The sequence below is a fragment of the Myotis yumanensis genome, unplaced genomic scaffold (genome assembly GCF_028538775.1).
Source record: "Myotis yumanensis isolate MYYU_CA2020_CCGP unplaced genomic scaffold, mMyoYum1.0.hap1 SCAF_2, whole genome shotgun sequence".
Lineage (NCBI taxonomy): Eukaryota > Metazoa > Chordata > Mammalia > Chiroptera > Vespertilionidae > Myotis > Myotis yumanensis.
Genome location: NW_027223753.1, coordinates 118888770 through 118915666, shown reverse-complemented (window position 1 = coordinate 118915666; position 26897 = coordinate 118888770). Strand labels below are relative to the sequence as shown.

At 37.1% G+C, this 26897-nt stretch overlaps 1 pseudogene; it reads left to right on the top strand.

The window, feature by feature from the left end:
- Positions 1-19600: 19600 nt before the first annotated feature.
- On the top strand, positions 19601-21104 carry LOC139004419 (small ribosomal subunit protein eS17-like; annotated as a pseudogene).
- Positions 21105-26897: the final 5793 nt, after the last annotated feature.

Genomic DNA, 26897 nt, shown 5'->3' with positions numbered 1-26897 from the left:
TTTGCTTTGTTTAACAATGGACAGGTTATTTTGATTTTCTGAATTGTATAAATCATCCCATTCGATTGAATGCCTTATTGATTGAATGACTATCCCATTGATTGTGATCTTACTGGTTATTGAAGCACATTCTTCTGTACCTGGGAAACAGAACAGCACAATTACCCTAAATTGTTTTAGTGTCCACAGATGGTGCGTTCCCTGTCAACTCAGTGGTCCCAAGACCTGAGGGTTCCAGATAATGTTTCTCTGTCAACTCAGTGGACCCAAGACCCGAGGGCTCTAAATAATGTTTCTGTCAACTCAGAGGTCCAAAGACCCAAAACTATAAACAATCTTTGTAGATAACTAATCAGCTCAATCTCGCTTCTGTAACTGCTTTGTGCAAACCAGGGTCCTCATTCCAAACCCTGGGATGTAATCAATACCTTTGTGATTTTTGCCTATATAAGTCTGGTTTTGCCACCATCTTATTGCTATGAGATTTGGGAATGACCCCTCATAGTCCCGGATTGCAATAAATGTGACTCTTTAATTCGACTTCTTGAGGCGTCCTTCTGTGATTCGCGGGGTACATTACAACAATATTACAATATGTTCTAGGTTACTGGAAATGCATTTTTTAAAGCTAGCTTTTAGAAACACTTTTCCTACTACATCTCTTTAATTTTCATAGTCTTACATTTCTTAGTACAAAAAAATAATTGAGACATCAGTGCCAAATAAAATTTGTTTTAAGTTTAGAATATTTAAGAAGGCCATCATTTCTAGAGATATAGAGATACTACATTAACCCAACAGGAAAGAAGCAACAATTTATGGAGTCTGTTTCTCCCTATAGATTTAATATCCTTCACGTAAGTCTAAAGTCTTAAATGCATGGAATTGAGGTACACTATTTCTTGACATGCTTAAGTATTATTATTGTAGCAACATCTGTAATATACTGTTGAGTGTTTCCTTCCCACGTCCCGCGTGGATCAGGGTTCAGGAACTGGAAGCGGAGCCGCACACAAATGAAAGAGAAAATGCACGAGATAATTTGGAAATATTGGGGGACCAGGTGAGTAAGTCCAACTCAGGAGGAAGAACTTTCCCTGGTGCTCAGGCCTCACCAAGCTTTTATTGATCTGGGATACACCCATAGCATAGCCCTTAGGCAGGTGATCCCCAGCAACAGGAAGACTAGCCCATCAGCAAGGATTTACATAATAATAAATGGGGAAGTTGCTTCAGCTACCACTGTCTGGACAAACAGTGGTGGCACCTAGCTCCCTCATTTGCTAGGGCTTCAAAGGCACCCAGCCTTGGGGGGGGGGGAGGGGGTTCTCTGTCTACCCTTATCAGCTAGTGAAGACAATAAACGGTTTCCCACAATATACCTTTAAATATATGATTTTAAAAATAACTTTACATCCAAGTTATGCTTGTTTTCTCTTTTACCATCAAGACTACATTCTCTTGATGCTTAGAATCATGTTTTTGCAATGATCAGCCCATGTCAATGAGAAAATGTAATTGATTAATAGAAATTACCTCAACAGACAATTTTTAAGAAACACATTTATCTTATATATTAAGGTTCATTTATAATTGAATTTATTTTATCATTATTTTTCTACTTCCCTTTAAAAATATTTCAATCCTTATTAGATTAGTGATAAGATGTCTAGTGATTGCAAATTGTATTAAAACACTAATATGGGCTAATGCTTAAAGTTAAAAGGCTTTTTCTATAAACTTAAATTTCTTAAATGAATATATCTTCAGTCAAGGATATTTTCTAATTCTTATTTTTACATCTGAGATCAAAATAGAAACACTTTTTCTCTCTCTCTAAAAAAAGTGATTCTATTAAAGAAACTGAAATCAAGCAGTAAAATGTAATTAGTAACTGAAATCTGCAAATGCAAAAGTGAAATTAATAGAAAGCTGCTCATGCAAAGGAATATAGAAACGAAGCAAATTTAGGAAGACTCCACAGAAAGCAATCCTGAATAGCTGATTATCAGGAGAACCCGAGTTTATTGCAATAAAGATTACCAAGCCAACTCCTAGACATTTTGATAACATTATAATAAAATGGGTTATTATTTAACTGGAAAGGAATGAATATAGATGCATGCCCAGTAAGGGTGACATGAGAAGGTGCTTATCTGCCAGTCATGCCTAGGAACAAGTCAGTGGCCAGAATAGGCATGGCCATTGCAAACTTGGGAAGATTGAATATTTAAATTCCTGAACAAAGGGAGTTCTCTCTCTTGCCTCTCCTGCTTGCCTCCACTCCTGGGACTCCTGTTGCGGGGGCATGCTCCTCTGCATTCACCCACGTGTCTCATGGCCATGTGGGACCCACACAATGGACTAGTGAACTTTATTTATGATAGATTGACTGAGCTCCACCATGGCCCTACTTTGGCTCTACTGGAGCCCCAACTACATATTTTCCAGGATTGGTTTAAGGACAATGGGACTTTGCAACCTGAGAAATATAATTCCACACCAATAAAAACCATTCAGAGGAGATCAAAGATGGCGACATAGATAAACACCTATACTTGCTGCCTCTCACAACTACATTAAAATTACAATTAAAAGGCAGAATGACGACAACCCAGAACCGTGGGAAAGCTGGCTGAGTGAAAGTTCCACAACTAGAGAGGTGAAGAAAGCACATTGAGACTGGTAAGAGGTGCAGAGGCACAGAAAGTGCTGGCACCTGGATGTGCTGCTCTTTTCATCGGGAGGGAGATACAAGCTCCAGCTTGCTCTGAACTCCAGTTCCGGGCAAGACTCTGGGGGACCCAGACACATACGGGGAGAAACTGGACGGTCTGGCATCAGGCTGGAACGTGAGGGCGGCTTTCTCACAGAGGTGCTCGCAGCGATCATTGTTCCTGCACGGGGGCGCTAGAAGCGGAGACCCAGGAACCTCTCCGGTGCAGGGCTGACTGGAAGCTATCGCTGTTTGCTCTGCCTGGTGATTCCCAGAGACCCTGCCCCACCCAATTTACAACCCCACCTAAGCTGTGCATTGGCTTTTGCATATGAATGGCTTGTCCTTTATCCACCTAAAACCTGTCAAACTGCAGCTGGGTCAGAGAGCCCCAGAGCTTCCAAAAGAAGCCTGCCTTGCTTCACAGCTGGGCCTCATCTGGCCACTTCCAAACCCCATCAAAGAGGAGGAATCTGCAGATGTCTCTGTAGCTCCTCCTGGGTGGCCCCAGACAGTGGCTGACCTTGCACCTCATTGGAGATCCAAGGGCCAGTATACCCAGTGGTCAGAGTGAGACCAAACCAGATTACAACTCTTCACATGCTTAAGAGACACACTCAAGGGGCAGACTCAGTGAGAATCAAAGCCCCACTGAATCAAGTCCTGCCCCATAAGTGTGTTTCCTGTGCAATAGATCTTCCAGTGTAGACACAGCTGGTCATCACAGCCAATTGGCCTGGAGGTCAATTCCTCCCAGTGATACCAACAGCAATCAAGGATTAACTACAACAAGACCGTGCACACAGCCCACAAAGGGGTGCACCAAGAGCATCCATCTCAGGTGACTGGGGAAGCTAAGCCACTAGGCCCTATAGGACACCTACCACACAAGGCCACACTATCAACTCAAGGAGACTTAGCAGCAACTCAGTACATAGAAACAAACACAGGGAAGCAGCCCAAATGCAGAGACAAAGAAACAAATCACAAATGAAAGAAATGGATGAAAACAAAATACTGGATATTGAGTTCAAAACCACGGTTATAAAGTTACTCAAGAATCTTCTAGAAACCTCAGAAATTTAGTGAGACCCTCAAGGATATGAAAAAGGACCAATCAGAAATTAAGCATACACTGACTGAAATAAAGAATATTATACAGAGATCCAACAGCAGACTAGAGGATCCCAAGAATCAAGTCAAAGATTTGAAATATGAAGAAGCAAAAAACACCAACAGGAAAAGCAAAAAGAAAAAAGAATTCAAAAATATGAAGATAGTGTAAGGAGCCTCTGGGAGAACTTCAAGCGTACCAACATCCGAATTATGGGGGTGCCAGAAGAAGAGAGAGCAAGATATTGAAAACCTATTTGAAGAAATAATAAAAGAAAACTTCCCCTACATGGTGAAAGAAATAGACTTACAAGTCTAGGAAGCACAGAGAACCCCAAACAAGAGGAATCCAAAAAGGACCACACCAAGACACATCATAATTAAAATGCCAAGGGCAAAAGACAAAGAGAGAATCTTAAAAGCAGCAAGAGAAAAATAGTTAGTTACCTACAAGGGAGTACCCATACGACTATCAGCTGACTTCTCAACAGAAACTTTGCAGGCCAGAAGGGAGTGGCAAGAAATATACAAAGTGATGAATAGCAAGAACCTACAACCAAGTTACTTTTCCCAGCAAAGCTATCATTTAGAATGGAAGGTCAGATAAAGAGCTTCACAGACAAGAAAAAGCTAAAGGAGTTCATTACCACCAAATCAGTATTATATGAAATGCTGAAGGGTATTCTCTAAGAAGAGGAAGAAGAAGAAAAAGGTAAAGATAAAAATTATGAACAACAAATACATATCTATCAACAAGTGAACCTAAAAATCAAATGAATAAAAAACCTGATGAACAGAACAGACTGGTGAATGTAATAGAATCAAGGGCATGGAAAGGGAGCAGATTGAAAATTCTCAGGGGGAAGGGGGTGTGAGGGGTGCAGGAAGAGATTGGACAAAGCTTACACCTATGGAAGAGGTCAATGGGGTGGTAATGGTGGAAGGCCTGGAGTGGGGTGGGAACCGGGTGGAGGGGAGCTATGGGGGAAAAAAAGAGGAACATCTCTAATAATCTGAACTATAAAGATTTAAAAAAATTCACTCTTTCATAAGAGTCTTAGAAAATTCATATTCTATCATAAGAACCCCACTCACACTAGTGATGGAGAAATCCATTTCTCTGGAAGCAATTTGAATTTGGTACTTCTGGACCATGTCCTGAAAACCTGTATTTTAAAGTTGATTGGGTAATTCTGATAGTCAATCAACTTTTGTAATTATGAAACCTTGAAACAGGAAGCCAATAAAAGAGGTAAGATCTCAAAACACAAACTTACAAATGTCCATTGTTTGGTGTCTATTTGCTTTGAAGTCATAAATCTCAAAATGGTCCATTAGTAATTTTAGGATATGCAGTAGTAGCCCAGGGGTTTGGAAAACTGCAGGATAAACTGCGCATGTCCCTGAAGTATCAAATTTATTTTATTTATTTATATTTTAACACAAATTTATTTATTTATACTTTAATTAACACAAATGTATATTATGTAATAAATATTTTATGTATTCATATTTCCTTCACATAGTCATTCATATACACACACCAGATGCAGTCACACAGTTGTCCCTTGAACAAGAGGGGTTTGAATTGCACAGGTCCAGTTATGCATAGATTTTTTAAAATAAATTTTGAAAATGTATTTTCTGTTCCTTATGATTTTTCTCTCTAGCTGACTTTATTGTAAGAATACAGGATATAGTCTATATAGCATACCAATGTGTTAATTGACTGCTTATGTTACTAGAAAGGCTTCTAGTCAACAGTGGGCTATTAATAGTCAAGTTTTGAGGGAGTCAAAGTTCCGTATGAATTTTTGACTGGGTGGGGGGTGACAGTGCCCCTAATCCCCATGTTGTTTAAGGAGCAAGTTATAGAGAGATTAAAAGGCAAAAAAATGTTCCTTTACCCTCCGAGGTTCTTTTGGCTGATGCAATTATTAAGAATATAAACAACATTGAATTAGAGTTTTTTCTTTTTCTAAATTATTTGAAAATTTGGTTTGATTTATTGTTAAAAATTTATCCTAACTTTTAAATAAGTTAGTCTGGTTAATGTGATTTATTGAAAGGGAAAAGCAATTGAAACCCTCAATGAATTTTCTCAGTAGTTGAGTAAATTATTGGTAGAGGGAGGACAAGTATTCACAAACTCTTAATTCTTTGTCCACAGTTTAACATTAATGATACTATCAAAAGCTACCAATATTGTGCTTATTATAAATCATTACTGGACTAAGTATTTTAAATAGATTATCTTGTTTAATCTTCCTTTTTTGAAATGTGTCAATTTCTCTGCATGGACAGATGAAGAAATTCATCACACAGCCAGTATGCTTAAGTGTCCCTATTGCTGATTTTATTGTAATGCATTTATCATTACTTTTCAAAAGCTTAACAATAGTTTATACATGTACTCAGCAGATCTTTATTTCATTTCTGTCTTGTGTCATACATATTTTCTGATGCCAGGGAAAAAGTAATGAGGAAAACAAGACCAAAAAAACAACACCCATAGATGGAACTGGAGAGCATTATGCTAAGCAAAATAAGCTAGTCGGGGAAAGATAAATATCACATGATCTCACTCATATGTGGGATATAATGATCAACATAATTTGATGAACAAGAATAGATCCAGAAACAAATAGCAGGAGGGGGGAGGGGGTTAGAGAACCATCAAAGGACTTGTATGCATGCATATTAGCATAACCAACGGACACAGACACTGGGGCTTGCCCAGGGTGGGAATGGCTGTGGTGGGTGGTATCAATCAGGGAAAAGGATACATATGTAAAACTTTAGACAATAAATAAATACAAATAAATAAAAAAACACCATCCAAACCCTCAACCTTTGTGGAGCTTCCCCAATCAGCTCCTTTAAACTGTCTGCTTAGTATCTATTTTATTTTCCTTCAGCTGATTTCATGAAAGTCTGAAATAATGCCCTAATATTCATATCTGGACTGAGGTTTTCTAGTTCTGTATCCAAAGCCTAGATGTGACTGACCTGAAAATTAAAAGTAACAAGTGCTTTTCTGAAATCATGAATAACTTTCTATGGTTTATGTTTTGTAGGCTGTTCTGTTGTGATTACTTTTCAGAATTGGCTTTCCAGTGGGTTATATGCCTAGAGATCATGAAAAGAGATTTCTTCTGTTTTATTAATTACTATAACTTCCGTTTCTAGAAATGTTCTTGACTGATATTTGGTAATAACTGCTATGACTGTTTCTATACACCCTCTGTGTTATCTATATATATGATGCATCGTCTTCTCAGATGCAAAGTGTCTAATGTCTCAATAAAACATGTTATCTCTCCTTTTTAAAATGTGTCTCAACAAATAGTATTACTGTTCTTTCAATCACAAAGGAAAAAAGTTGAAGTTAGCATTCACATATATTTTCCCTCACCTGACCTATCTAATTGGTCACAAACTAGATTTTACCATCTTTATCTATACATCTGTCACACACACACACACACACACACATACATACAACAAGAATAATCATACACAGATGATGTATTTCACTTTGAGAATCACTTTCTATAAACAAACACTTGTTCTCAAATAAAAAGATACTACTCTCTCTTTCCCATATTAGTGGTCTCAATTGAATTTTTTTCTTGTTATTTATTTATTTTTAACTCTTTATTTATATTTTAATTAACACAAATATATATCAAATGTCCTCTTTTTTCTCCCATTGATCCCCTCCACCCAGTTCCTGCCCCATCCCAGCCCTTCACCACTCTATTGTCTGTGTCCATAAGAATTTTTTCTTAACTTTTATTGTTGACACAATTACAGTATTATTTACAATAGCCAATATCAGTTGAATTTTTTGTAACAATGATTGTGAAAAGACCATATTTAATCAAATTTGGATTAGGTTTGTTTTAGATTACAAATTCAAGAAACTAAACTTTCCTACTATTTTTTTTTTCTTGGGGCTCTTCTTAAAACAAAATTAAGCTATAATTTTAATAGTGTGTTGAAGTACCAGGAATGTGGCCTTAAGCTTTCTGATAGTTTCTGAAATTTCTTGATGGGAAATAAATTTTTTGTATGATATACAAAAATGTAAAAATATATAATTTTAGCATAAACCATATATTCTGATAATAATATATATCAGATTGAATAAATCAGCCAATGTTGAAATCCATTTGCAATAATGATGTCATGGCTCAGTGGTTGAGCATTGACCTATGAATCAGAAGGTCATGGTTCAATTCCCAGTTAGGGCACATGCCCAGGTTGCAGGCTAGATCCCAAGTGGGGGGTGTGCAGGAGGTGTCTGATCAATGATTCTCTCTCACCAATGGATGTTTCTATCTCTCTTTCCCTCTCCCATCCTCCCAGAAATCAATAAAAATATATTAAAAAATAATAATGTTTTACATAATTCTTAGTTAGTAAACATTAACATTCTAATGTAAATTAGTAAAGTCGTTTTGGAGAATAGTTTTAGTACTGACTAACATTGTAAAAATAGTTTATGTATTTAGACTCAATGATTTCCCTCTAAGCATATATGCTACCAAAATGTATACCACAGATATGTGTAAAGATGTACATACAAATGCGCTGCAGGATTTGTTCCAATATAGAAAATTGGATCAAACTTAACAATCCAGAGTTACAGAAATGGGTAACTTATGATATATCCATGATATGGAACACTATGCAACTACTTAAAAATGTAGTAGATTTATATACATTGAGTGGCCAGATTATTATGACCACCTGATGTTTGTAGGCATATTAGCTATAATTTCGCACTGAAGTTTCTAGAAGGCCAGACCATTATAAATAGGAAAGCAGGTTGTTTACCACAACAGTAGAAGTGATTTTTTTCTGAAGATATGGGTAAACAACATGATTTAACAGCCTTTGAACGTGGGATATATATATATATATATATATATATATATACTGTAGAATGGCATGAAAACATTTCAAAAACTTTTTTAAAGCAAGTTATAGAATATCTTTAGTAAAATCTTAATTTTGTTTAATAAAACAAAACATATAAATATGTCTGTGCATGTGTGTGTTAAGTAAATGCAGAGAACATGATAGACACAGAGGCTCCATCTCTGAGAAATACAGTTGGAATGGTGGATGGTATGAAGATGGATGTTCACAATTTTGATATTTTATACAATGAAGAATTGGTGGAAAAGGCAGAAGAAATGTATATAATGAAAGTAAATAATGCAGAAATATGTATTGAGTTTTTTATGAATTCATAAGTACTATCTCCTAAATTGAATAACTTCATGTGCCATAACATGGTCATACAAAATGTTAACAGTTACAAAATCACATCTTTAAGAGTAGATTTGATTTGGAGCACTTTTCCTCACCCCAGCTTTTCAGGTGTTAGTTAGAAGGAAGCAATCCCCACTTTCATCAATGTGACTCTTGTAGCCATTGGCTGTATATTCTATCCCCTCATGTAAGCCTTCCAGGTTGATTAAGAAAGTATGGTTGGGATCAGACTGTCAAACCCCAGAGGGAAGGTAGGGGAAGGTGGGGGTAAGGGGGAGAGATCAACCAAAGAACTTGTATGCATGCATATAAGCCAAACCAATGGATACAGACACCAGGGAGGTGAGGGCATGAGTGGGGGTGTGGGGGGTAATGGGGGAGGGGGTAAGGACACATATGTAATACCTTAATCAATAAAGAAAAATTTAAAAAAAGAAAGTATGGTTTCTATTTTGGGATCTTGAATTAATTCATATCTATCTTACTTATGACTATTGCTTTAAAGTTTTTTTGTGTGTTTATTTTTTTGTTTTGTTTTTGTTTATTTAGAATGGAGAGAAAGTGGAGGGCAAAGACAGAGGCAGAGAGAGAAAGAGAGCATCATCGATGTGAGAGAGACACATAGATTGGTTGCTTCCTACATGTACCCAAACAGGGCTGGGAATTGAGCCTGCAACCGAAGTACGTGCCCTTGATGTATCGGAATTGAACCCGATACCCTTTGTGGGCCATCACTCTATCCACTGAACAAAACTGGCTAAGGCTGCTTTAAACTTTTAATAGATTAAGGTACAGATTCCCTTTGCCCTTATACTTAACTTTCATATATTGTCCTCATTGCTTCTAAGTGAGTTATACTGTTTTTGGAAGTTTTTTAAAATAACAAATATCGTAAAGCAATTACTGTACTTCCTGGTATATTTATTAATACTTAACTTATTTTTATAATTTTCTTTCCATATTTTTGTCAGTTATGCCTTTGCCATTATATCAGTTTTATGATCTTAGTTGAAACGTCTTTATTCTTCCTTTAAAGTTTTTATTCTCTTATGCCTAGGATTTAGACCTCCAAAGTCATTTCTCTAAATTTCATTTTTTCCTCTCACTATAAAGCAATGATTATAAATATTTTAAGTGCTTTTCATTATAAGGTACAATCTTAGACATTTTTCCTTGGAACACTTTTACGAATTTTATCAAATTGCTCTTATTACATACATTTTACAAAAAGGAAACTAAGAGAAATCAAGAGACTTGTACTTAATTACTGTCAGTCGATGTAAACCTCAGATTATCTGAACCTAAATCATTTATCCTCTTGTTCTTCTCATCACACTGCATGGCATCTTCCTGATTTCCTTTGTCACTTTCACAGGTATTTTTCTAAAATAACTTTAAAAATCTTACTTTGCCGTAGCATTCCTCCTACTTTCTTTATCTTTCCTTTAATTTTCCTCAAACTTGGATGCACATCAGAACTTTTCAGGGAAATGTTTAAACTATATAGCTTTCTGAATCACCCCCACCACCAACACACACATTCTATTTTTAATTTTCATCACTGACATTTGACCAATAAATATTTATCTTATGTATTTATCTTTGATTTCTATACTTGTATTAATTTTGTACAGAGTCCTGGTTGGATAATGTTTGAAACCTAAAAGTAACATGAATCCTGAACCAACCTAATAGTCATGACAGGTGCTGATCACCACTAACCATGTTCTAGCCTTGGGACATGTGAACTCTTCTTAAGTGTGTTTTCCTAAGACCCATACATCACCTCATGGCAAGTGGTTTTCATCAAAAAGAGAAAATATCTGGACAAACTCATTTTATACTCACATCTTAATTCTTTCATCAGTCTCCCCTCCAACTCACTCCTCCTTTTCATCTAAGAGGAGCTACCTCCTGCATGTTAGGGAGGGGCCCATTGTGACTGATTATGTAGTCTTCCTAGTTACACCTTTGTTTGTGGGGATGGGTGTGGTAGCTATCTGGGAGTTTTGATGATGCTTTTCCTAGTAGGCTGATGTGCTCCTTTACCATGGCTGGACCCAACTGTCTATACCAGTGATGGCGAACCTATGACACGCATGTCAGAGGTGAGACACGAACTCATTTTTTTGGTTGATTTTTCTTTGTTAAATGGCATTTAAATATATAAAATAAATATCAAAAATATAAGTCTTTGTTTCACTATGGTTGCAAATATCAAAAAATGTCTATATGTGACACGGCACCAGAGTTAAGTTAGGGTTTTTCAAAATGCTGACACGCCGAGCTCAAAAGGTTCGCCATCACTGGTTTATACTGACCAATTAAATTATGACAGGATATGGTGTCTGAGCTGCAACTATTGCTTTTCTGAAGCCATGTGCAGCTTTCTTCAGTTTGTGTTATTTTAAATCTTCTGTTGCCCTTACTTTCCTGAATAGGCATTCTTATGCTTTATATCCTTAAAGATCGTAAACAGATATTTTGTCTTTTTTATTAATTACTATAACTTCATTACCTAGAAATATTCTTGGTTCATCTTTGGTAATAACTATTCACAACCTGTCCATGTCTGGCTTACTACAGAAGTGACTATCCTCACCCTTTATGAGGTAAGGATTAATTGATAGTCAAAGGAATCTGAGAAAAGTTTGCAAGCAAATATATTTACAGCCCAAGTAAAACTATCTTGATTTTCTACATAATATATAGTAGAAGATTATCACTAAATTAGTTCTCCATAAAAGCATGTAGTCTAATAAACAACTCATTAAAAAATAAAAATTCAGAAAACCTATCAATTTTTTGAAAGACAAAGAAACAATATATTTGCGGTATTCAAGTTCTGGTGTAAACAAGGATCTGCTTAGAAGAGAAATGAGTCCATCATTTTTTTATGGAATAATCTTCTTTAAAATTAGAGTAGGACACTTACAGAAAGCAAATTCACATTCTTGGTCAATTTTCCTCTGAGTCACGTATGAAAACCATGAATAATCCATTATCATGACAGAATCAACATCCGTCTTCCAATTCATTAGTTGCTAGTCTAGTCTCCTTTCAACCTTCTGCTCTCATTTATATCATGCTTGTTTCTTTTACTCTATTAAGTACATTTTTATTAATCCTCACAGAGGATACAAATGTGTACTAATTCCTTCAACAAAGCACCTTTCCTTTCCACCTAGCTCATCAACATTATTAAATATTAAGTCCACTTGAACCACAAATGAAATTAGTTCATCGGTGATGAATCATACCTGCCTTTATAACATAAGTCAATTTTACTTCTAAAATATGTTGAAAAACAAATATAAGAAATTATATGGCAAATAAATAATAAACTCCTGTCAGTTAACAGCATAGTGAGGTGCATTAAATCTGATCCAGAAACTATGCTTCCTGCTGTCACTAAAAATGTAAAGGAAATGTGAGCTCTGGCCTTAAGAAGCTCCCAGAGAAGTTGGAAGCAAGCTATTTTCAGATATTTAAAAGACAGTGCCAGGCAGCAAAGAAGAACAACTAGCCATGGGAGTTAGGAAACACTTTCCAGTGGTGGTGGCGTTTAATGGAGAGAGGTTTGCAAGATCTGGGCAGTGAGAAGGAAGTTGCAGTCAACAATGTGAAAAGCCTATGCAAAAGGCATGGTGTTTTAGGGGACTGCTGACTCTGAAATGTGCAAGATTGGGATTGCATGGGGAGAATGCTGGTAAAGCTGTTAAGGTATATAGAGTCTAACTTTATAGAAATAAAAGGTTATACCATCACCATAATATTACTTTAGATAATCACCTGCAAAATATCTGAAGAAACAAATATCAGTGTCAAAACATTTTAGTGAAGGCAAAGTCTATAAATGGGGCTTTCTTCTGACTCTGTTCTCTCAATAACCATTCTTGTCCCCAAAGCATGAATGACAACTTTGATGATTAGCAGCTTTCAAATGAATGTAGACATTTGGTTTAGATTGCTTCCCTGGATAAGTTAGAAATACCACGGATGTTGTATAGCTCCAGGCAAGGGATTGACTTAACACAGTTCCTATTTTCAGAGGGAGTAAAATGTGGGAGTAGGTGTAGCTCAATTACAGTCTATTCTCTGCTTTCAATCCTAAACTATTACTCACCTAGTTGCCAGCAAGGAACAAAGATCTAATAGCTGAAACCATCGTTGACTATAGATTTTCTCTGCATCTTTATTCACACCATTGGCAGAATTACAAGCCACAGAGCTTATTTCTGTATTTGAAAAGCCAATCTAAAAAGCTATGGAGACTGGCCTGGCCAGTGTGGCTCAGTGGCTCCCAAGAGGCAGCCAATCAATGATTCTCTCTCATTATTGATTTTCTCTCTCTCTCTCTCTCTCTCTCTCTCTCTCTCTCTCCCCGTCTATGAAATAAGTAAAAATATATTTTAAAAAGTAAAATAAATAACTATGAAAATTGTATTAATGTCAATAGCCATTAAATCCTGAAATTTCTAAAAACTTTAATATGAAAACAAAATAATTCTGTTATTGGTGCAAATTTTAAAAAGTGCTCAGAGTTAATTATATAGAAGTTTATTATAAACAGAATACAAATTATCTTTGACTCAAATAAGAATTTAAATTGCAATTTTCAAAGCTTTTAAAAAAAACTGTTTTATTCACTGAATTCAATTAAATAAGTAAACATAAATTTCTATGTAAAAACACATTTTTTAAGTTTGGCTATATAGTCTGAGGCTGCCAAGTTCATAAAGAGAAGCTACTGAACCAGCCAGCTAGATCAATTCCATGCTGAGAGAGAAAAGATGCATTTTACACCTTTCTCAGGAAGAAGCCACATGATCTGATGAAAAGATCTCCAGCTCTAGGAAGCCTGTTCTGCAGTTAGTCGAACTGGGTAGAGAAGTGGCTTGAAAAGGAACAAAAACTAATGGTGATAATAATTTTTCTTTTTGTGAGCATTTGTTATGTACAATGTACTTAAATAATTAACCAGTACTGTCTCACTTATCCTCACGGCACTATGAGTTAGGTAACATCATTAAAGTGTTCCCCTGAAAGAAATGTATTGTTACATTGTCCCCCTGGGTTACTCCTGTATGTGATGTCTCTTGCTCCCCACATTTCTCCAGCTATAGAGACAATAGTTATCATGGGATCCATGTCCTTCTGAATCTATTGAAGTGATGTGCTGATTATTATATCATAGAGGTTATTGCTTGTTAAGAAATTATGCAAGTGTTGCACAACAAAGAACACTTATTAAGCATCTATCATATTCACAGATCTGTAGAGAAAAACATTAGACAAAATCTATGAAAAGTAGATAATGATAGTCAATATACTCAAAAGATAGTTTACTTCTTTCTTTTATTTTCCCTTGTGGTTATACAATAAAGATTCTGGGGGATGTTTCTGTTCCTCCACTTAATTATAATGTATTTCTGTGTGTATGGTCAACCTGCAGAACACTTTGATCTTGTCATTATACATAAATGTTTGAGGAGGTATTTCCATCCTTATTTAATATGTATTCTGGACATGTACTAAGTAAATACCATTGTAATATTTCTCTGGCTTTCATGGGTGTGCCAGATCAAAAAGAAAAACATTAAAAGGTAACATAAACCACAACTAAATTAATAATTATCTATGGGTTGGATTCAGAGATTAAGACAAAAAATAACATTAAGGACTGAAATCCAAATTGAAATCCTTTGCTAGTGTTTAAACAAGACTACAAACTTCAAAGCTGAAAGTGTTCTTATATTTGTGTTTTAGGTGTTCTTAGTAACTAAAGATGTCCCTTTTCAACAATGTGTTATAAGTAGAATCGTGACTATCCTATTATTCTAGTATTATTTGGACATCTGAAAAGTTTTGAGCTACTTTAATAAAGCATCAATTTTAGAATCTTAAATAATTATCCATGATTATAAAATAGACAATGCCAGAATATGACATTTTGATATAAAAATAACACATTATCAATATAATTCATGCCTTTAAATAAAGCCAAGGTCCTTAAGATTTAGATTTTGAAAATATATAAGCATTAGGATAAAATGTTCAGAGAAAAAACACACATTTTATTTGATGTATAAATTATGAAATACTAATTACATTAATAAAGTTATAATTAATTTGTCATCAATCCCATAATCCTATATAATAAAGAGGTAATATGCAAATTGCTTGTCATGCCCTCACCCATGATGGCCACCCCCATGTGGTCACAAGATGGCTGGCAGGGGAGGGCAGTTGTGGGCAATCAGGCCAGCCAGGGAGGTCAGTTGGGGGTGACTGGGCCTGCAGGGAAGGGCGGTTGGGGGTACCAGGCCTGCAGGAGAGGACAGTTGGGGCAATCTGGACAGCAGGGGAGCAGTTAGGCAGGGGAGTGGTTAGGGGCAATCAGTCAGGCAGGCAGGCGACTGGTTGGGAGCCAGCAGTCTGGATTGTGAGAGGGATGTCCGACAGCAGGTTAAGGCCTTATCCCACAGGTGGACATCCTCTGAGGTGTCCCAGATTGGAGAGGGTGCAGGCCTGGCTGAGGGACACACCACCCCCAGTGCATGAATTTCGTGCACCAGGCCTCTAGTATGGGATATAAAAGTCATTTGAAAGTGATAACCTAAGGAAATGTAAAATAAAGCATTACTTTGAACATTAAGAAATGTAGAAATCATAATGTTAGTGTGGTTAAAAGGTAAAGCTCATTTTAAAAGATAAATTCATGCATGATAATTAGTAATAGAAGATTCATATATATATATCCACAAATATATTTCCAATAGTCTCTCCAATGATATAATAGATTTAATATGCTTTTGATCATTCACAAATACTGATTAGTTTTGATGTATTGTGGAGATAGCAGGTGGAGAGAGAGCACACAAAAAAGACAGGATCTCTAACATTCAGTAGCTCGTTACATGTAGGATGAGAGTCACACACTTGTATTAACTACAAGTATTTTTGCAGCAAAAAGACAGGAGTAACTTCATAGTAATAAAACTGTTAGCTCATTCAGGATTAGAAAAATGTTCTTAAGTGATACTATTGTTTGACATTCTGAGGACAACTTTGCCCATGCATAAAGAATCTTGGCACCAGTAGCCGATTCAGAACTCTGGTCTAGAAGAATTGGAAATTTGAAACAGGCTAGGGTTTATCATGTACTTATGAAATTGAGAAGTTAGAATTTTCATCATTTAGAAGACCTCAAAAATCCCCATTCAAAATCCCCTCTCAAAACTCCCTCTGCATGTACCTGCAGTGTTATCAATCACTGATCATGTCTGAAAGGATCTACTGCTCTTAGAAACATTATATTTCTAATGTTTGAGACATTTCCATTGTGATGCTCACAACTATTTTAAAATTTATGGAATGGTGCTTCAGTCTGTTGCAAATTGAGAGCATATGTTCACCGGTGACAAGAACCAGAACAATACCATACATTTTATGAACTGTTAATAAGTGTGTAAACTGGTTGTTTTGTAGCCAAAACTCTGTTACTACTGGCATTAGTTGACTTTCCAATTTGGATTTCTGCTTGAAAATGAGTCTGTTCTAAAGTTATAGCTCTCTTTTTGCCCTACTTTTGCTCAAAGTAGGATCAGATTTCATTTATGGAACATAACTTTAGGAGGAAAAAGAAATGGGGCTGCACTGTTGCTTCTTTGTTCTTAGGCGAAGCCAGAATTCTCTGTTTTAGACTTTGTGCTCATTTTCAGAAATTTAGCAGGCACCAAAACATGTCTGTTGAGTACACTTGTCAAACCTTGTCCTTTCTTTTCAATATATGGTTCTAAATTGGATAGATTAACATCCCTAGCATGGCATGTCAGGTTTTGGAGAGTGTCTCTGTATGAAAAACAATTCATTGTTCATATTTTGTAAGTGTATATAACAAATCAGATGGTATCTTCAAATATACTTTTAAGCTAAAGAGGATTTTAGATGTAAATGATAATATTTTATTACTTTATTTTAACATCACTTTGTATATGCAGTTCCCTCCCCTCATTTTACTTCCTCCCATTCAAGATACCCCCTCCAATAGATTAGCATTATCATTAACAAATGTTTAGCAGTTATCTGCAATTTAAAAAAAAAAATTGTTTCAGGAATTGTGTACTTCAAAGATAGAAGATATAATTCCTGTGCTTGAGGATTTTTTCTTTTCTATCAGTCACCCAAAGTTCATAGTTTATATCAGGATTTACTCTTAGTGTTTTACATTCTATGGGTTTGACAAATTTATAATGACATGAATTCTCCATGATAGTATTATACAGACTATTTTAACTGCTATTAAAATCCATTTAGCTCATCCCATTCCTCCTCCCACTTCCCAAACACCTCAGGAAGTTTTGAGATATTTGAATATATAGGCAGAGGGAAAAATAGCAGCCTTCCATAAATATATTCCTAAAGAGTGTTTGCAAAAATAAATATAGAAAGGGTTCAGGAGAGGAAATGATCACTCTGGCCTGAAATGAGCAGCAAAGGCTTAGCTTAAGTGGAACATAACAGGAGCATCAAAATCTTGAATAAGCAGAGAAATAGAGGAAAAGGTGTTCAGATTGAGAGCCTGGGTGAACTCTAGAGGTAGGGTGTGTATATGATAGGTTTTTGGTATTTAATATGTGCTGTTTTAACAATTCTTATAGGACCCAAAGACCTTCGGGAACATGTTTGTATCACGTCATGCCTAGTATCAATGAAGTGAGTCACTGATGTTCAAAGATTTCATTCATATCTGACCATAGTTCCTGTTATTCTTCCTCAGTGGCCTATTTCTAATGGGAAGTTTCTTAAAGATCTGGGGCAGTATTGTTAGCCAAAATCAAATATTGACTCCTTTTTTTCTCTCTCAGTGGATATTAATTAGGTCATCTTGTCCCAGGTAGATGTGTAATATAAAGGAGTAATGAAATAAGTTTGGAAATGTTGGGAGTTACAGGGAATAGATAGTCAGAAGTTACCAGGAAATATATGTTGAACACCTATTGTGTATTAGTTACGTTGTGTTTACTACAATGAAAAATCACTGAAATTTATCTGTATCTACAAATTTATTGATTCATAAAGAGCACAAAATATGAAACAGAGAACAAGAAGACATATGGTTTGATTCTGAATTGGGAAAGCACATACTTAAATACTGAAGGTCATGGCTATGACTTAAAGCCTGCACTAGGAGCCTTAACACTGGCAGAAAGCACACAACTCTTAAAAAACATCTTTTATACAAATTCAAGGGGCCTCTCATGTATGTTATCAGTCTTGGTACACATTTCTTGGTAAATGCGTGTCTTTTCTGTTTGGGGTCAAAAATAGAATCCCTGTAATAATTACTAGAAGGAAAACCATTAACTAGAAGATGATGTCTCCAGGGGATAAAACAAGAATGACAGTTTTAGATTATGTAATGTTATTTTAACAAGGAGTTACTCAACAAAAGCATTTGGCTCTGTTGAATTGTAAGGACGTAGGTTACAAAATATATGTAAATAACAGTGGACACAGTGGACATTTTTTGCGTTTAGTCAAAGGGCACTGTTAACTGGTAAAAGGGTCTTCTAGGTACTCCCAATTATCTAAAGAGGGAGGGTAATTGCCTTTCTTTTGAAACCCTGAGTGTACTCTGATACTCACACATGGTCATATTGAGAACCACCTAGGCTGTAGGCAACAGTGTTAATCCTGAGTCTGGGTGGAGAAACAGTACATATCATAACAAAGAACAGTTGTTTGGGATTGTTGCCCATTTTGCAGTAAAAACTTTTCTTCTTTTCTTCAATAGGCAATTGAAAATGTACTATATAAGCAACATCATCACTCTGAGCAGTAAGATTAACTATGAAACTCAGAAAACCTTGTAAATTTGGGCTAATTTGGAGAAAGGTCAGTATGAATTTTAATATTGTTTCATTGATCTTTAATGTAAACATTAATTTGAGCTAATTAAATACAAGTTGAATACTTGCAACTGCTTCAATAAATAGATAAGTTTATGAAGATATTTTAAAACCTGTTTTCTTAGTCAAATAAAAATGTTTCCTACAATGAGGCTTACACTCTCAATATACTTCACAAATCTTACAGTGTGTGTGAGTAGGGAACTCAATTCTACCCTCCCAGAGAACTGCCAGCAGGTTGGCTTCATTAGTCACCAACTCACCTATGCATGAAAACTAGTCATACACTAGTTGTACACTCACTTGAGAATAACAAGATGTGAAAGGTTTTTGTATTCAGTTATCTGTATAACTTTTCCCCTAAAATATATTTAAAATAATCACTATGCACAGTGTATTATAAGCCTCAATTTCCATTCTATAAATTTTGAGATATAATATTTGTCCTACTGATTATTATGAGGATCACATATACATTATTTTTCTCAGGTGCACATAACATATATGTGAAAGTTTGTATTGAGACTCTAAACAATATTTTGTGTATGCTAAGCATTGTTAATAGTATGCAAGAATGGAAAATTTGTCTTTATATTTGCAGTACAGATTTCTTGAAAAGTACCCTCAATTTCTTTTTTGTCCTAAAATAAGCAACCCTCAACACTTCATGATATCTAGGCCAGTATAGATTAAGTTTTCTCTGCCAGATTTTAAAACTGACCACATTTATTTTTTGGAATCTCTTATAAAAAGATGGAGGTGCTCTGACCTTGAGTTTGAGCTGGTCTTGTGTGACTTGCTTTGACCAATAGAATGCAATGGAAGTGATATTGAAGCCATTTTGAGCCCTGGACTCAAGAGGTCTTACATTCTTGTGCTTCCTCTTGGAACCCTGCACCAAAATCTGAATAATCCCCGACTAGCACCCTGGATAATGAGAAACCACATTGGGGCAGACATAAGCCCTCCAGCTGGAGGTCATTTTAAGCAATTTTCCAGCTCATAATGCAGCTGCCTACAGTGGATGAGGAAGCCCTACCTAGTTCAGAAAAACTAGCCAATTGAGCTAATCTTAAATTTCTGCATACAAAATAAAATGGCAATTGTTTTGAGCCACTAAGTTTTATTGTCAATAGTTATGACATAGGCCACGTGCGCACCAAGACCACAAAGAAGGAGGCCTGGGTCATCATCAAGAAGTACTACAGGCGCCTGGGCAATGACTCCCACACCAGAAGGCGCGTGTGCAAGGGGATTCCCATTATCCCCAGCACGAAGCTCAGAAACACGATCACGGGCTGTGTCATACATCTGATGAAGCGGCTTCAGAGAGGCCCCATGAGCGGCATCTCCACCAAGCTGCAGGAAGAGGGGAGGGAGAGGGGAGATAACTATGTCCCCGAGGGGAGATAACTATGTCCCCTATGTCTCTGGATCAGCCCTGGATCCGGAGATCATTGAAGTTGATCCTGACACTGCCGGAAGCCAATTCCAGCATGTCATAATTTCAAGAGTTTCATCAAAAGGTTGATGGAACTTGGGGACTCAACAGGGTTGATCACATATGTAGTCACCTGTTGGGAATGGCTGAGGGCATTTCCCCAAACCTGAAAAGGGATGATTGTTGGCTTCCAGACAGCTCAGGGCATCTTAATTTACATGTTATTGCCTCCTACTGGCCAAACACCTGAACAGCCGTAGGCTAATTCCCCCATCTGACAATGCTTGTGTATACCCTTTGAAGTGTATATCTCTGCCTCGCCTAAGGACAAGTTGTGTTAATAAAAAGCATGGGGTCCTGAGATGAGGAGAACTTAGAACTTAGATCTTAGTTTCCTTTAAGCTAAGCTCCTCTGACCCCCAAATGCCTTTCAAAATTATATTTCATCTCTGGACTCCTATTTAATCTACGCACAGCCTTCTCCAGATTCCCAAACCCTTCTTAATGCTGGGACAAGAACCCCCGGCATGACACTAAGGAAATGCCGAAGCTCTTGGACTTTGGCAATCTGTCCAATCTGCATGTCACTCAGCCTACATTTGTGATGAATTTCAAAACACCTTGTGGAGCCATTTAAATCTTTTGTTGTGCTGTAATATTATCAATAAACGATGGACAAATAAACAAAAATAGCTATGAGGCAAAAACCTAATTGATACACCTACCAATGGTAGTAATACAGAACTAATGCATCAAAGGTTCAACTCATATAATCTCTTTCATGTCATTCTTTTTTCTTTTTTAAAAAAATATTTTTATTTACTTCATAGAGAAAGGAAGAGGGAGAGAGAGATAAAAACATCAATGATGAGAGAGAATCATTAATTGGCTGCCTCCTATACTCCCCAGAGTGGAGATCAAGCCCATAGTCTGGGCATGTGCCCTGAAGGGGAATAGAATCATTATCTGGTTCAAAGGTTGATGCTCAATGATTGAGACACTCCAGCCAGGCTCACATGTCATTTTTTTTTTTTTTTCTTTATTAAATTTTTATTGTTCAGATTACATTTGTTCCTCTTCCCCCCCCCCCCCCATAACTCCCCTCCTTCCAGTTCCCGCCCCACCCTCCGCCCTCACTCCCCACCCACTGTCCTCATCCATAGGTGCACGATTTTTGTCCAGTCTCTTCCCGAATCTCCCATTCCCCTTTCCCCCCCAAGAATAGTCAGTCCATTCCCTTTCTATGTCCCTGATTCTATTATAATCACCAGTTTATTCTGTTCATCAGATTATTTATTCACTTGATTCTTAGATTCACTTGTTGATAGATGCATGTTTGTTGTTCACAATTTGTATCTTTACCTTTTTCTTCTTCCTCTTCTTAAAGGATACCTTTCAGTATTTCGTATAATACTGGTTTAGTGGTGATGAACTCCTTTAGCTTTTCCTTGTCTGTAAAGCTCTTTATCTGACCTTCAATTCTGAATGATAGCTTTGCTGGATAAAGTAATCTTGGTTGTAGGTTCTTGGTATTCAGCACTTTGAATATTTCTTGCCATTCCCTTCTGGCCTGCAAAGTTTCTGTTGAGAAATCAGCTGACAGTCGTATGGGTATTCCCTTGTAGGTAATTGAGTCTCTTTCTCTTGCTGCTTTTAAGATTCTCTCTTTGTCTTTTGCTCTTGGCATTTTAATGATGATGTGTCTTGGTGTGGTCCTCTTTGGATTCCTTTTGTTTGGGGTTCTCTGCGCTTCTTGGACCTGTAAGTCCATTTCTTTCACCAGGTGGGGGAAGTTTTCTGCCATTATTTCTTGAAATAGGTTTTCAATATCTTGCTGTCTCTCATCTTCTGGCACCCCAATAATTCTGATATTATTCCGCTTGAAACTGTCCCAGAGGCTCCTTACACTATCTTCACACTTTCGGATTCTTTTTTCATTTTGCTTTTCCAGTTGGGTATTTTTTGTCAAATCTTTGGTTTGATTCTTGTGCTCCTCTGGTCTGCTATTGAGTATAGTATTCTTTATTTCAGTCCGTGTATGCTTACTTTCTAATTTCTTTATCGTAGCATCGAGGGTCTCATTAGTTTTCGTGAGGCTCTGCTCAAGTTTATAGCAAGCCCTCAAAATTGCGATTCTTAGCTCCATATCCTCCATTTCTGTCATGTTTTTTTGTCTCCGCATCTTTTATGCTTTCTTGGTGCACCCCCTTGTGGTCTTTGTGCGCAGTCTTGTTCTAGCCAAGCCTTAATTGTTGTAGTTAACACTAGAGGGGTTTGACCACCAGGCCGACTGTCTGTAGGAATCAGCTGTGTGGAAAACTTCAGTCCTCTGGGGAGGCGCTAGTCCAGCCTTTGCCTGAGGCGATCGGCAAATGGCTCTGCTCAGGGCTTGGGCGGGGCGGGCTCAACAGGGCGGGGGGAGGGAGCAGCTATGGCTGCTCTCAGTCTGTCTCCAGGGGCTCTGCCTCTCTGTCCCCTCAACCGCTTCAAACCTCGGAGGGACCGTAGCCAGACAGTCCCGCTTCTCCCGTTTGAGTCAGGGTCCCTAGAGACTCGCCCGGATCTGTAGCCCAGAGTCTGAGACTCACTCCTGATTGAAAACGACAACCGCGCCCTCAGCCACACTGCGCCTTCTCTAAGCCTCGTAATGCTGTTGTTTTTCCTTCTAGTTGAAGAGTCTCTCCTCAGCCAGCCTTCCTGTGGTTCTGGGTGATGTCCGTTCTGTCTTTTAGTTGTATTTTTGAAGTGGTTGTTCGAGGCAGCAAACTCCGGTGTTTACCTATGCCGCCATCTTGGTTTCTCCCACATGTCATTCTTGATTCTGTTTTTATTCACACTATCAGAATACCTTTCACTTGTCCCATTATAATTACACTAGAGGCCCGGTGCACGAAATTCGTGTGTGTGTAGGGGAGGGTCCATCTGCCTGGCCTGCACCCTCTCACAACCCGGGACCACTGGTTCCTAACTGATAGCCTGCCTGCCTACCTGCCTGATCACCCCTAACCGCCCTCCCCTAATGGCCTGATCCCCCTAATTGCCCTGCCCTGCCAGTCTGATCACCCCTAATTGCCTCTGCCTCGGCCCCTGCTACCATGGCTTTGTCCTGAGGAGGACCAGATGACCAGAAGATGTCCAGTCTATCCTGTCTAATTAGCATATTACACTTTTATTAGTATAGGTTGTTTTTGTGAAACAGTTTTCTGATCTTTGAAGACCATTTTGAATTCTCTACATGTGCTCAAATAATTTAGGAAACCCTTTTGATTTGATGATATCTAGAGTGAGCATGCTCTCAATGAATGGACAAGTCATTAATAAAAATATTAAAGAGCACCAGTTTTCCCCCTAATTGAACTCACATATTACATTATTCAGTAAGTACTATTCTTTAATTGAAAATGTTATTGGGTCCACCTGTTGCTCTTGGGGGTGGGCTTCTTGCGATATCACAAGCAAAATAATTTTATGAGGCTCACATGGAAGAACAAGTGATTTATATTTGTATGGAATCAAATCCCCGAGTTTACAAGGTCTCATTTCATTTTGTTCCACCAAGGAAGAAGTGTAGCTGTGGCTTCAGTAGGGCTAGAATCAAAGCCAGTATCCAGAGCTTCCATTCCATGAGTGCACAGTTTAATACAGCATCAGGCTAGCTAAATTTATGTTCCCAGCTGTAATTCATCAGTCCATTACATGTAGGGTTTGCAGAGTCACATGGCTATGGAGGGAACATGGGTGAGTATAAGAAAACCACAAGAACCAAGAGCACCCAGAGAACTAGCTCCTTGGTTTGGGGGATTATCTATTTCCAATTTTTTTCAGGCTTGCTTTGACCCTGCCTACTCTGCCAATGATCTCTGTTCCTGGGTTTGACTGACAGGCATTTCCCCTATGCCACTCCAGCTTCACTGCTCATGTGCCCATCTCCCCTTTGTCCAGTCCCTTCCCCCAATAATCTGTAGGGAATGGGGAAGTGTGAAATTACACTGGTGAAGCTGCCCAAATGACATGCCTATTATGTCTGGCCTTCCCTTTGCTCCTTTTCTATTCTTAATAACTAGCTAATTATAACAGTATCAAAAATACAAATTTAGGAGAAATTAAATTTTATAAAGGTGTAAGATTATCAATTCTATTATCAAATCAAATTCTATTATCAAATCAGTTCTATTATCAAATCAATTATACTATCAAATCAAATTAAATGTTACAGATGCTTTATCAAACTCATTCACATGTGTTAAAATTATCCACATTTTAAAGTAAGAGATATATATGAAAAATGTGTGTCTGTGTTTCTTATGCATACTAAAAAACAGTAATATTTTTCCTATTTTATACTACCAAAATGAAACACTCTATGAAAAATGAACTAGCATGTAAGTATGGAATTTTAAAAGGCTGAAATGGTTTATGTCCAAATAAGCAGAATGGAATAATGCACATAAACAGCTTGTACACATAAATTATATCTGCATACTTGTTTTTACTCATCTTACTGATTTATTCACAAAAAAGACAAGAAGCATAATGAGGATATGCATGTGTGGGGCAGGGGATATATGAGAAATCTCTCTACTTTCACCTCAATTTTTCTGTGAATCTAAAATTACTTAAAAACAATAAATTCTTAATTTATAGAAGACAGTAAGAAGATCATTAGTACTGGGCAGACACACTGACAGTCATATATTACATTATATATCTATACTAATAAAAGGGTAATATGCTAATTAGACCAGACATCTTCCGGATGTCCTTCTGAACAAAGCCACGTTGGCAGGGGTGAGGCAAAGGCGGTTAGGGGCCATCAGGCCAGCAGGGGAGGGCAGTTAGGGTGATTGGGCTGGTAAGGGAGGCAGTTAGGGGTGACTGGGCTGGCAGGCAGAGGCAGTTAGAGATGATCAGGGCAGCAGGCAGGTGAGCAGTTAGGAGCCAGTGGTCTCGGATTGTGAGAGGGACGTCCCCCGAGGGTTCCCGGATTGGAGAGGGTGCAGGCTGGGTTGAAGGACGCCCCCCCCCCCCATGCACAAATTTCGTGCACAAGGCATCTAGTCTGATTGTAATGATGATAGAAACTGTCAGTTTTTTCAGTCATACACAAACATCAGGCCAAGAAGCCACCAAAAGGTAATAATTATGTAAGATTAGTGAAATAAAATAAGAATTAGAGAAAATAAAATAAAATAAGGACTAGCTTGTTTTGTTAAACTATCTTAGATAATCTATTATCTTTCAACATAAAAATACTTAAAAAGTCTGATGAACATCAAAGGAAGATCAATCTGAATTAACAATGGCTGATTACAAATTGTTTTCAAAGAGATTAATTTCAAGGGCATGCAACAATCCAGAATGTGGCCAAATGCATCATTGGGTTCTCTTTCAAAAATTTTTGTAATAACTTATATATTTTTTCTTATTTATATTTGGTGTAAATGTAAACTTCAGCTTTATGCTTAAATTATTTCTAATTCTCAATTACTAAGAACTTTACCCAATATTAATATTTGAGATAGATTTATTAATAATATTTTTCAATTTAAAAAATGAGATTCATTCATTAATAATTTTTTCTGGCTTAGGTATGTTTTCATTATACTGTTCACTATAATGCTTTGTTTAGTTGTTGATAAAATGTGGAAATTTTTTATACATTTCTGTGGTTTATGGGAGGGTGAGGACAAAATATAATTATAGGTTTCTTCAGGAAAACTGAGGATATGATTTCACAAAAGCGTAATCTTTCTATGGGAAGATGTCAAGTTACCTGTTTCTTAGCATGGTATCTATAGAGCCATGCACACTATCTGGCACATAATATTTGCTAAAAGATAGAATAAATAACTTACTAGCTATCTTGAATCAGTCATTCAGGAGGTTTTAGAATAAAATTTCAGGGGAAGTTATAGGACAAACATTTTGTTATTACTATACGCTTATTATACTTACTAGTGGCCCTATGCACGAATCTGTCACAAGTAGCTCACTGTCACTTGCCTGAGCTGGCCGCCCCACCCACCACTGCTCATAGCTCTCTACTGCACATAGCTCGCTGTTCCACCCTCCTGTAGCTCTCCGCTGCTTTTAGCTCACTGCCCCACCCTCCTGCTCTTGGGTCCTTACATGATGACGTCCCAGACCAATTTGCCAATTACCCTATTATAAGTATAGATTCTGTTTGCTCATTGTTATTATTTTAGTGTCAACCATTTACAATTTGAAAAGGAAGGATGACCAATAAAAGCAGTTTCCCACTTACACAATGACTTTAAAAAGTTTAAAGTTTGTATTTGGGAACTCGATATGTGCCTTACCATAAAAAAATATTTAAAATAATTAGATTTCTGGTGCGGAACACAAATTCCCATTTGATCATTACATAGCTAAATTATATTACTAATGGAACAGGTCTAAATTCCAAGTT